This window comes from Hevea brasiliensis, chromosome 4 (assembly GCF_030052815.1).
Source record: "Hevea brasiliensis isolate MT/VB/25A 57/8 chromosome 4, ASM3005281v1, whole genome shotgun sequence".
Classification (NCBI taxonomy): Eukaryota; Viridiplantae; Streptophyta; class Magnoliopsida; order Malpighiales; family Euphorbiaceae; genus Hevea; species Hevea brasiliensis.
In genome coordinates, this window is record NC_079496.1 from 111,498,577 (window position 1) to 111,512,169 (window position 13,593).

Below are 13,593 nucleotides of genomic sequence, written 5' to 3' on the forward strand. Positions count from 1 at the left end.
GTTTACAATGGACATGATAAGATAAGATAGAGTGCTCTGACACCGAATATGGCACTTCTTGCTCATCTATACAGTAGATGGGTAAAGGGCGTCACAAATCAATTATATGAAAATATGAAAATTATATTTTTACCATGTTTCATTCTAGTTAGTATAATTAATTATAATTATAATGTTTAATTTTAATTATTATAATTATTTTAGTTATTATAATTATATAATTTTTATAATTATAATTATAAGTTTTAATTAATCATTTGAAATATAAAAATATTTAATTACTATAATTATTTTAATTATTATAATTGTAATTACAATTTTTTTAATTAATTATTTGAATTATTTATATTTTTTTATTTTAATTAATAATATGAAAACATAAATTAAAACATCATAATAAATACATTTGTAAGATCCAGCATTTAGCCTTTAACAAGCTAATCATTTTCATTCCTGTGTTTTTATTTCTAGGTTAAAAGAGGAATGATGATTTCCTTAATTGTGAAAATTGATTTCCCTAATTTATAAGAATAAAAATGAAAAAAATGAGTTTCTAAACAACCATAAAGGGAATTATTTTCATTCATTTCCATTTCTGGGTTAATTTTTTATAACTCAAATGGAGCCTAAATATATGTTCCAAATTAGCAAAGAACCTCTAAATAATTTTTAAAAAGTATACACAATACTAAAGAAAAATTTATATTAATATATTATCTGGAAAAAAATAATACAAAAAGTTATAATATTTGACTTCATTTAATTGTTTATATGTAAAATTAAATAAAATTGTGTCAAGAATTTCATAACTAAATATCATAAAGGAATTTAAAAGATTTATAAAAATAAATAATTAACTATTTAATTGATTAGTTTTAACTTTTTGCCATGATTAGTTCAAATTTAAGTAAGGTGATTTCATATTTAATTGAATTTTACATCGACGCACTCATTCACTTTCCCCATTGAATTCAATGACTTATACTCTGCCATTCATTCTCCAAATTTAATGAAATTTTATTTCATGCTAAAAAAAAAAAAGACACGCAACTCCATCCAAGACCTATTCTATGAGGAAAAGTACTCACCCTTTAGTGGAAATAACACCTCATTTAATTTAAAATATTCGATTTATCGGGGAAGTGCACTTTTTTTTTTATTATTAGTAAATGATATTTCATTACTGAAATTAGGGATAGCAATTCGAATTAATGGATAGTGTTTGTGTTGTGTCAACACACCATACAAATACGATTAAAATCGACATGAACAATATATGATTAATAAATTGTGTTAAAAATTTAAACACGAATACGATCCTTCTATTATACGGGTTACACGACACGATACAATTAATATTAAATTGTATTAGACGTATTCAACACGATATGACCCATTTAACACGAAATAATTCATTTAACACGGTTTGACACGACTTAATCCATTTAACAGGCTACATAAGTGGGTTCATGCGTTATAGTGGATCAAATGGGTTAGTGGGTCACGGATCAACACGTGACACGAATATTAAATCGTGTTATAAATGTGTCAAGTCAGATTAGCGGGTTAACCCGTGACACGACATGATTATAACTATGTCATAAATGGATTGACACAAATTTAACACAAACATGAATAAACCTAACCCAAACCCTAAATTTTTATTTTCATGTCGTGTTCGTGTCGTATTCACAGGTCGTATCCAAAATTACCACCCCTAACTAAAATAAGGATTACTAGGCCAAGTCCATAAAATAAAAATTACATCAAATCAATCTAAACTCAGAAGAGAACCAAAATCAAAAGAAACTTGAAGCCTTAGACTAATCGGGTTAACCCATATCCCTTTTTCATCAGGGACCTTCTGCCATATTTAACCACAGCCACCATAGCCTCTTCCACCAGCAATACATCAGTTGCCATCAAAGGAGAAAGCAGCCAGGCAAATTGGAGAAACTAACATGTAGAAAGAAACACGCTTTCCTACTCACACTTAAAGCTCCGATGAGGAAAGCCGGGGAGATGCATCAAAGACAGAAAATCAAGAACTTGACCATTGCCGGACGAACCGAGAACGGGCTAGGCAACAATGACTAAAAATAGTACCAACCGTCGAAGCTGCCTGCCAACTTACTTCGAAGAGCTTCACCACTCGGATCAAGAAGCTGACTACAGCGTGCATCCCAAAGCAAACACACAAAAGCCCCATCTAGTAGAGAGGCACTAAAAATTAAATTTTCTCAAATATCAAAACATTAAATAAATATAATGACTTTAAAATAAGAATAATTATACATAATGTGTTTATAACTCATTTACTTATTTTTGTCTCGTATAGTATACTTAATTATACATAATGTCCTTTGGTGTCATGTGAAGAATTCAATGCTTAACCTATAATTTCCCTATTCAGTCTTAAATAAAAAAGAAAGAAAAAGTTCACCCATTTCGATCCAGGGAATCTGTGTCGTATGGTCTCCTGTCAACCATCACTATCTTCGCAGCCTGAAATAAATTTGCTCAATTGAAGGTCGTCCATCTAAAATATATATAAAAAAAATATCAATTGTGATAGTTTCAGAATATTGATGTACACGATTTTTGGGATTTCCAATTAAATTAAAGAATTATATTATATTATATTATAATTAAAAAAAATCATTATTATAAAAATGAAATAGTAACCAACTAAATTTTTATTTGCTATTTTAATTTTTCTTCAAAAATTTATCTTTAAGTATAATTATATATAATTTAATATTATTTTTTAATTTTTTAATTTTTAAGTAATTTTAATTATAAATATATTAAATAATTTTAATTTAATTTTAAGTCTATTCTTAAAATTTTAATTTTAATTTTAATTTTTAAATAAAACAGTATTGAATAAAAAACGAATACATCTAATTATTGGGAATCCTTCATATATATATATATATAAAGAAAATTATTGGCAGTTCAGTCATCAATGATCCAATGAAAAAAGCCTGCATGGAAGGCTTGTGGTCACCACCTGCTTAGTTATTCATTATTTATTTATTTCCCTTTTGCTATCTTTGTAATGGTCTCGCTCAGGTTATTCAATTATTCCTTCTCAAATTATCCCCCACAGACCCACAATCAAATAAATGCTACAAAACATAGTCGGCAGCCAGATGACAAAAATTCCATTCTGAAAATAGAGTATCTCAAGCTTTAATTCAGTAAAATTAAAGTTATTTTCAGACTATGAGAGAGTATTTGAGTTTTTCCCCAATGTTAAGATTGCCGCACAGGAAATGGAGGTGCTGATGGTGCAGAGCCAGCATAGCTCAGGTTAACTTGTTGAGGCAGAAGACTATATTCAATCTTAAGCTCTTCAAAAATTTTCTTCATCTGTAGCACTAGCTCTGATCCCGCTTGGCCCTCTTTCCAAAATAATGAAAGTTTATGGTTTGATTAACAAAGAAAGCTACCTTCATCTTATTCACATCCTCAATCTCCTTGAACTGTACACTGTGTTCAGCACGCCACCTCCTCGGATTACTCTCCAAATACCTGCAAGATTTTTTTAACATCTCTTAGTCAAAACCAAATTAAGTTCATATAAACATAATTTATTAGGTTGTTGATAATCTCCATTGAGGTACGAAGACTAATTGCAAATTCTACACTTTCACTCATTGGTGGGCTCCTTTAGAGATTGCTGATGGGCTTCAAAACTAAAAATGAATTTGGATAGTATATCTTCTCACCATCACATCTCAAAAATGTTGTAGTCAATATATTCATCTCATCAACGACCATCTGCAATTTGTATCAAATTATTATGCATGAAATTTACTTCCCAATTAGTAGAATTAATTACCGCTCTATCCCAATTAAGATTAAGGACTTGCCTGTACCTCATCAATGACACAATGATCACCAACATCAAAGGCATAAACCATAAACACAAAAATAACAGCGCCAAAAACATTCTTGACAGTGTTACCGAACATGAAAACTACTAGCAATAGTTGGGAAGACATGAAGAGAGTAATTTGGTGGATAGAACTTCCATGAAAAGCAACCACATAACTGCTACTACAATCAGCGCGATCACAGAAGCAATCAAGTTCAGCTTGTCAATAGCTGTTTTGTTATGTTTTAAGGTGTTATTCAGTGAGTCGTGGTCCTTGTAAATGTCAACCTGCATACAAGAAATTGATAAAAAGTAATTGTCACTTAATGTGGCCCAACTGCAAGTGCATGGATCGTATAAGTAATATAGAAAAGTTATTGTTCCTTCGAAAAGTTGTGTTAATGATTGAATTTTTGATATAAAAATTGACTAATTCAAGCTAATTTTGAAATTCAATAAATAGATTGATAGAAATTGAGGTGTGAAATCTATATATGCAAAATTAATAATCTAATTACCAATATGAAGATTCAACTAAATTTACGGTAAATTGAAATGAGCAAATTGAAATATGACAAGATTTAAAATGACAAGCAATTAAATTCGATTAGAAATTAACAATGATAAAAGGGCGATTCCGGAGTTTGGGAATTTATATTCAAGCTATTTTGGGATTTTTAAATTGGTTATTCAATCTTATGGAAATTATGGGTTTTAAGGAGATTAATTATTAAATCCTCTGAATACCCTTTCGAGTGAGACAAATAGTGCCTTAATTAACTTAATCTACTTTTGTGGAGTTAAAATTAATCAAGACCCATTAGGTTCCTTTATTAATCTGTAAATCCTCTTACTCCTTAGTCTATTTGTAGATCTAAGTTAATCAAGTCAAATTTTTTGATTATCTATCACAGGGTTTTCTCCTTTCGGTGCTTCAACCATGGATTAAGAATAATACTTAATGAGATCCTACACTAAGCATGTCATTAAGCACACAAGAAATAGATAAAACCTTATAAAAATTACAAAATATAGATTATCCAATCAAAATCCGTAAAACATCTTAAATATTATATCCCAACTCCAGAATCTATGAAAAACTACTCACTATCTATAATAATTACAAAAAATTCTGAGTAAATATGGAAATAAAACTTGAAACTATGCTAAAAACTAAGAAACCTAATATAAGAAAGGTAGAAAGTAGTGAAAAAAAGAAGAAACTCCAAATCTGGTTCAGAAATGGAGAGTGACGCCTCTTGCTCTGTTTTCTGACTGTTCCTTTGCCTTTTTCCTCTTTCTTCCTTCCTTTCTTCTTTTTGACAAAATGAGATAAGGACACTATTTATATTCTTCTTACAAGTAGCCCTAAAATAGTGTGTTTGAGGTGAAGTTCACGTGAGAGAATCTTTCTGCCAGCTTATTATGAAGAGTTGCACAAGTTATGCAAGCTTCTTATGCAGGTTCCATGCAAAATTGGTGGTTCTAGGTGCTTATCGTGATGCTGCATAAGTTATACAAGTTGGTTGTGCAGGTTTTTCAAGCTTTGGAGTCCTTCATGAAACTGCATAAGCGGACTGCATAAGTTATGCAGCTGGTTATGCAAGTTTTGGCAGGTTTGGTGCTCTTTCTGTGATGCTGCATAAGTGAGGATTGGAACTGCATAAGTTATGCAGCTAGTTATGCATGATTCTATGAAGCTGCATAAGCAAGGAGCGAATCTGCATAAGTCATGCAATAACTTATGCAGGTTTCGGCAGGTTTAAAAAATTGCTTCTTCTTTTTGTGCAGAACTGCACAACTTGTGCAGCAGGTTATGCAAGTTTCGGCAATTTTGCATTATTCAACCTTCAAGCTTTATTTTTGACATTTTTAGCTATGGGAATCACTTTTCACTGGCACAATTTCTTTTTAGTCCCTCAAAAATACCATTTTACCTACAAAACAAAATAAAATTACAACTTAACCCAAAAATTGACAATTATGAAAAACTATCTAAATAACTAATAAAATTAGCTAAAAGTGACTAACAAATAAATGACATGGCCATAAAATTAAACCTAAATGACTATGCAAAATGCATGTATCAAATACCCCCAAACTCAAATATTTGCTTGTGCTCAAGCAAACTTTAAAACATAATGCAATTTTAGGGGTGCCTTATCCAAAGAGCTATGAAAATCACCTATTAAAGTAACTTAACATACCTTTAGTCATACCAACAATCCATATACCCATCCTTCAAGATGCAAAGAATCTAATGCTTATCCAAGCTTTCACCGCTTAGCCATCAAGTCAATTATCATCCAAAATTCCCAAACCAACTAATTAAAAGAGAAAGTCATGCTAAAAAAGAATTCTAGAATAATCAATAATCAAAATGTCTCTATATAGAATGGTGGAATTTGATGGATGTATGAATATGCTCCAATCCCATAGGCAAACTCTCTACTCCTATCTTCACTAATGTAGCAAGTATTATCAAGAGATCAAAGGTCTTTTTAGGGATGTAATGGGGCTAAGGGGTTTAAAATGAGGCTAAGAAGAAAAGGGTAAAAGGGATTCAAAGTATGAGAATATTTTTAATCTTGAAAATATAAGGTACACCTTCTTTTTTTTTTTTAATTTTTTTTATGGGTATATATCAAAGCACAAAGGAGAAAGAAGTGCACACTAAAATTGACTAAGTGCTAGCATATTTTACAAAATACAAAAGATAAGGGACTACTTTGACATTTTAAATTTGAATCTTGTATTTTCTCTTAACAATTGTCCCTAAAAATACCACCGCCAAACTCATTTCTTTTAATTACTTTGGGTGGATTTCTTTCAATTTGAATAACAATAGTGAAAAGCACATATACTAGCACTTTTATAAGATGACAAGCATTACTTCTCCCTCTTATTATTATTATTTTTCTTTTTTTTTTAGTGTATCTAATATTATAAATAATTATTCTCATAAAAAGGGTTGGAGTGTTTAGTTCATTGGCTAGGTAGTAATAAGGGTTTCAAGAAAAATTTGCAATATAAAGGCTCAAGGGGGTTTACAAGAGTTAGTTGTAATAAAGGGAAGGTTAAAAGTTTAAAATAAGAAGGCTGCAATCAAAGAATGCCTAATCATCTCCCATTTCAAGTATAAGCTGGTATTTCGCCTTGAAAAGTTTAGAAAATTTATTCTAGGATTGGTGAGACATCACTTGACTACCTTTTATCCTATAGCTTTCTCTAAGCACTCCAATCTTTAAATGACTAGTTGGGTGGCTTTTTGGCTAAGAAGATATAGGCAGAGGATGCACACTTCAAAATTTTGCCTCTTAGGAAACTTTCAATCCACAAACCCAACTAGAGGTAAGTCAAATCACTCTCATAAGCAACTTCTTATTACTCAAGGGATTTGGCAAAAGATTTTATTTCATGAATGCATGATTCCTAAAAGTGAGCAATGCATTAACTAAATGGAAGAAATATATTTGTATGCAATATGTACAATTTCTAAGTGATGTATAATGTGTATGTGAATGTGCTATACATGTATGTATGATTGTGTATGTAAAATATTTACAATATATATATGCAAATGAAATGGGATGAGATGTTCCTGTACTCAAAATGTGAAAAATTTAGCAAAAATTGAAATGCACACCCCCAAACTCAAAATTAGACATTGTCCTCAATGTCTAAGGTAGTGCAGTAGGAGAATTCAAAGCAAAGAGGAATAACCAGGAATTATTAAATTTAAAAGCAAAGATAAGGAGGTACTTGGCATAGAGCAGTAATTTAGCATCTAAAATGTGAAAAGAAAAGATGATGATGATGCATAAGGAAGCTGCACAGGTTATGCAAAATAAATGCTTTGCAGAACAGTTGCATAAGGAGACTGCACAAGCTGTGCAGGATGGCATGAGTTGCCTAAGAGACTGCACAGGCTATGCAGAATAGTTGCATAAGGAGAAATATAAGTTGAAAAGCAGCTGCATAAGCAGTTTTATAGCCTGTGCAATATACTAAATAGCTGCAGCATAATGATATATCAAGGGAAAACTTGAAAACAACTGCATAGGTATGTAAATATATGCAATCTATTGACAAGCATGCATAAAGGAACAACAAAGGCAAATAGAAACAATGAAAAACCAAGGGAATATCCATCCAATTGTATTTCAAGGAAATAGAATTCAAAACAAACTAAAATTGTTCTAGCACATTTAAAAATAAAAACTCCTAGAAGTTGAACAAGAACAAAACAAAAAATTAATCTATTTCTATGGTTTTGCCCTTGTCCAAGGGAGTTGCTAGTGGACTGGATGGAGATTGTTGCTACTGAAGGGATGGTGCTGGAGGTGGTGATGGAGGTGGAGGTGGAGGTGGCATACCCAGAAAAGCCATAAGCTACTTCATCATCTCTTTCAACTCTTTCTGTTTATCCCTAGTCTCCATAACAAGATTGAAGAGATGATCATGAAGGTCCTTAAGGGTATCAAGACTAGATTCAAGTTTCCTATCCACAAAATATATATCATCACTAAGCCTTTCAAGATAAGTGAATAAGGCTTTAGTGTTGAAGGGAGGGGGTGCTATGGAGGAAGAGGGTCCAGCTGCAGAGGGTGTTGGCTGTGCAGATGTTACTGGGATATCTTGTGCAGACTGTGCAGGTTGTGTAGGATCAACAAAAGGCTGTGGGACTGGTGGTGCAAATTATTCTTCTGGCTGTGCAGATGGTCCTGATTGTGCTGATGGTCCTGTGTCTATTGCTGGCTGTGCAGTGTCAGATGGTGGCAAACTGAAGCCAGTCTTGAATTAGTGAGGAGCATCAAAATATAGAGTATCTGTAAGTGCAGGTAAGGGATGCTCTTCCGAGTCAAAGCCAAAGTGTTTGGCTATAACAGTTATGAGTCCACCTATGATAATATCACCTATAGATTTGGTAGCAATGTGCAACACATGTTCACAAAAGAAGTAACCAGGAGCAAGTTTGACTTTGTGAAAAGCACACCAAAGCATAAAGAGATAAGATTTTCCAATAGCACCTGAGCTAGTCCCTCAGCCAAAGATGGTGCTAGTAATAAGCCTATGTATTAATCTAAGGGCTGGGTCTATTATTTGGGATGTCTTGGATCTGCCAGCATGAAAGCCTTGAGATTGGTTTGTAATATCTCTCCAAAACTGAACAGCATTCCAAACTCCTTTATCTGCTACCTCTGTGCTTGTATATGGGACACTAAATAATCCATCAATAGCAAACCCAAAGATAGTATAAAATTGGCCCAATGATAACTCCCTATCCTGCCCTAAGCACCTAAATTTCATAATTGGCTTGTAATCCATCTCATGCAGTTTCAAGGGAGCAGAAAATGAGGATATAAATTCCAAAACTAGGGCTGGATAAACTAACTCCTGTCTATGCACAAATTCCATCCAACCTAGACCATCAAGATAGGCAACAACACTATCAAATAAACCAACAGATTTGAGGGCATCTGCAGAAATGCACCTAGTGGGTTGCACTTTTCTGTCCTTTAAACACTTGAAAGTTGCCTTATGGGTTGCATCAAGAAGAGGCCAAGGCAATTTAGATACTTGTGTTGCAGCTGCTGAAGATTACTTCTTGCTAGAGGAAGGAGATTTGGCTTGTGGGTTAGAGGCAGAAGCACTTGACCCTCTTTGTGTGGGAGTCGTAGCCCTAGGGTTTTTGGGTGGAGGCTAGGAAGTAGGAGTGGCAGGCAGGTCTTTCCGCTTTGTGGGAGGTGGTGCAGATGCCATGGGTCAGGTTTTCTTGGACTAGATTCTCCTTTTGTAGGTAGATGGTTGAGGAGGTGGAGAGGTTTGTGGTGGAGGGGAATCGAGATTCGGGGCTTGGATGGCAAGGGGAATGACTTGGAGGGGAGAGCCATGAGGCAAAGGGCGTGGGGTTTCCATGAAGATTGATGATGATGGAGATAGACAAAGAGAAGAAGAAAAGAGAAGAAATGGGAACAAATATAGGGTTTTGGGTGACAAAAAAGAGAGAAAGAAAGGTAGAGGAAGAAATGGTGCCGAGAAAAATAGGGAGAGGGCAGGTTGTGAACAGTAAAGACGGGAAGTGGAAGGTGGGAAGTTGGGTGTGTGAAAAATTTTTTGTTTGCACAGGACATGCGAATTTGTGCATAAGGTGAAATTGGAGGTGCATTGCTTATGCAGGCTCTTATGCAGGTTTCGGCAATTAGTTGTGCAAGAGTGCATAAGTTGTGCATGCTCTTTTGCAGATTTCAATAGAAAAGAAATTCCAGTAAAGTTGGTTATGCAGTAGTGCATAAGTTATGCACTTGGTTATGTAGAATTCTGTAGAAATGAGGATTTCAGGAAATTAAGTTATGCAAGAGCGCATAAGTTATGCACATATTTATGCAGATTTCAACAAAACTGGAAATGACAAAAATTTAGTTATGCAGGATTGCATAAGTTATGCAAGAACTTATGCAGGTTTTGGCAGGAATGAAAATTTAAAGCAAACTAAGACTCGAAAACTGCACAAGTTATGCAGTTACTTATATACAATTAAACAGGATTCAAATCACAACAGAAGTGCACTGAAAAATTGGAAAATGCATGAGAATGAAGAGATTCAACCCTGTGAAGCATAAATCATGAAAAATTATCATAAAAAACACATTAACAAATGCAAAGTCCATCTCAATTGCACCATACAATTTGTGATAGCAAGTTCTGCATAAGAAATATTTGTGAACAGTGCCATTTCAACTCAAATTATGCAAATTAACATTCTAGCACATTACAGCTCAATAAGAATTTGCACAAAGTTGCACTTATTCACCAAAGAAAATAGGCACTCCAATTTATGCCAATTAAATGCAATATGCTCAAATTGAATCACACAACCCAATTAAGTTCAAAACCATAAAAATGACCCACTTACCATAATATCATCATGATAAGCACAGATATATAAAATAAATACACCCAACCTCAACAAAGAAGCAAATAGCATATGCTGCAGAACCTTTTGCTGAAGGTTTTTCTGCATAAGCCAAGAAGGGATCCTGCATAGAAAACAAAGAAAATAAATCAATCTTGGAAGAGTTAATGGATAAAATATTAGATTAAGAGTGACTCCCCAGTAGTGCAACAACCTTCACTCTTTGAAATACATCTACAAAAGACAAAATTCAACAATGTCAAAAATTGAATTTGGGGAGATTTAAAACAAAAACAGAAATAATGCAAATAAAAGTAAATCAACAAAAGCAAAATAAAGGAACTTGGGGTGCCTCCCAAGAGCGCTAATTTATGGTCCTTAGCTTGACCCTTGTCATGTTTCATGGTGACTGAAATTGGAAATTGTTGCCTCTATTTTCAATAGGTGCTTCAATGAATCTATACTTCATTTTCTTTCCATCACATGAGAAGATCCCTATTGCTTTGTCTAAAAGTCTTAACAATTTCTTTCTTGACCAGCTTTGGTACATCTTTTTCCTTGAGAGATAGTTGCTTGACTTCACTTTTCTCCACTTGTTTAATTTGAAAAACTGGAGCAAAAATGAATGGTGGACTACTCTCCAAGTGTTGAGCATATGTAGCCACACTAGGATTATCATTGTCTATGCTTCCTCCATGAACTAAGCAATTTTCAAGTGGATCTTCGAGATATCTCTTTCTGAAATGTTCTTCAACAAGCTCATCAATGATATCGATTCTCAAACAAGTATCAGCTTCAGAATGATGCTTCTTCATGGTGTTATTAATATTGAAAACCAATTGATCTTCGCCAACTTTGAGAGTCAATTTTTCTCCCTTAACATCAATCAATGCTCCTGCTGTAGCTAAAAAGGGCCTACCCAAGATAATTGGGATATTAGAATCCTCTTCCATGTCCAAGATGACAAAGTCAACAGGTATATAAAACTTCCCAACCTTCGGAGGCACATTCTCCAAAATCCCTTCCGGATACTTAATTGATCTGTCAGCTAACTGAAGAGAAATGTGGGTTGGCTTAAGATCTCCCATATTGAGCTTCTCATAAATGGAGAGGGGCATAAGGCTAACATTAGCCCCTAAATCACATAAAGCTTTTGTAGAACATGACTCTCCAATATGACATGGAATTGAAAAACTTCCGGGGTCTTTGAGCTTAGGAGGAAGTTTCCTCTGGAGTATGGCTCTACATTCTTCTGTCAAAGCTACAGTTTCATGGTCTTCAAGTCTCCTCTTGTTTGAGAGAATTTTTTTAAGAATTTTGCATAAGAAGGCATTTGTGAAAGAGCATCAATAAAAGGCACATTTATGTATAGCTTCTTCAAAACCTCTAAGAACTTCCCAAATTGCTTATCAAGCTTAGCTTTTTGAAATCTTTATGGAAAGGAAAGTTGTGGCTTATAGGGCTTTGGAGGTATATACTTTTCTTCCTTCTCTTCAACTTTCTCTTTACCTTTTTCTGCACTTTCTTTCTTACTTTCTTGTTTTTCACTCCCATCAATTTCTCTCTTATTTTCTCTCTTCTCACTTTTTTCACTCTTTTCATTATGCACTATTTTACCACTTCTCAGTGTAATGGCATGACATTGCTCTCTTGGGTTTTCTGTCTGACTAGGAAGTTTCCCAAAAGACTTGATACCTGAGAAAGATGCTTGTTGTGTAATTTGGTTTTTTAGCATTCTTTTATGTGTTTGCATCTTTTCTAGCCTTACTTTCATTTCTTTCATCTCTTCATCATGCTTAGTTTGATTGGCAAGAATTTGCTGTAATAAAGCTTCTATGGTAGAACCTTGCTCTTGCTGTTTTTGTGGAGGATTCATGTTTCTCTGCTGAAAATTAGGCAATGGTTGCCTATTTTGTTGATACGGAATTCCTTGTTACTGTTGTGGTTGAAAATTCTGATTTGGGACTTGGCTTTGCTGATTTCCCCATAAAAAGTTAGGATAATTCCTCCAAGTTGGATTATATGTTTGAGAGTAAGGATTCCCCATCTATTTGTTCCCATAATTAGCAACATATGTAGCTTGCTCTCTATAGTCTACTCCACAGTTGGTAGTTCCTTCTGCATAAGCAACTTGTTGTGAACTTCCAGATGATGATAAACTAACCAACATACTTAAATCTTCCATCTTCTTTGCCAAAACATTTGTAAGTGCATCAAACTTTGCGTTAATCATATTGAATGGGTCAAGATCATACATTCCAGCAGCTTGCCTTTTTGAGTTGGAGCTGGTCCTCTTGGACTACTCCAAAGATGAGTATTCTTTGCAATTTTCTCCAACAGCTCATAAGCTTCATCTTCTTGCTTCATAATAAATTCTCCTTCTGTTTGAGCATCAATAATCCCTCTAATTGCAGGAGTAACATTGGTGTAAAAATTCTAATTTATCATCCATTTTGGAATGGCATGATGTGGGCATTGTCTCTCTAACTCCTTCCATCTCATCCATGATTCATAGAGAGTTTCATCTTCTTTTGGTCTGAAAGCTGTCATTTGATTCCTCAACTCTTGAGTTTTTCTAGGTGGAAAATATTATGCAAGAAATGCATCAGTGAGTTGCTCCCAATTTGTAATAGAAATGTGAGGTAGAGAATCAAGCCAATCTAATGCTCTATCCTTCAAAGGGAATGGGAATAGCTTCAATCTTGCTGTATCATCAGATACTCCAGGTTATTTTTGCATATCACAAATCATAGCAAACTTCTTAAGATGTGTGTGTGGATTTTCTGAAGGATGT

General features: G+C 33.8%; 1 non-coding gene and 1 pseudogene across 1 annotated transcript; one reads left to right on the forward strand and one right to left on the reverse strand.

The window, feature by feature from the left end:
* Window positions 1-3,258: 3,258 nt before the first annotated feature.
* Window positions 3,259-13,593, reverse strand: part of LOC131179496 (mechanosensitive ion channel protein 10-like) — a 14,989-nt pseudogene continuing 4,654 nt past the window's right edge.
* On the forward strand, window positions 13,258-13,365 carry LOC131179822 (small nucleolar RNA R71). The gene has a single exon (XR_009148708.1). It is a non-coding gene; the product is annotated as a small nucleolar RNA R71 (small nucleolar RNA).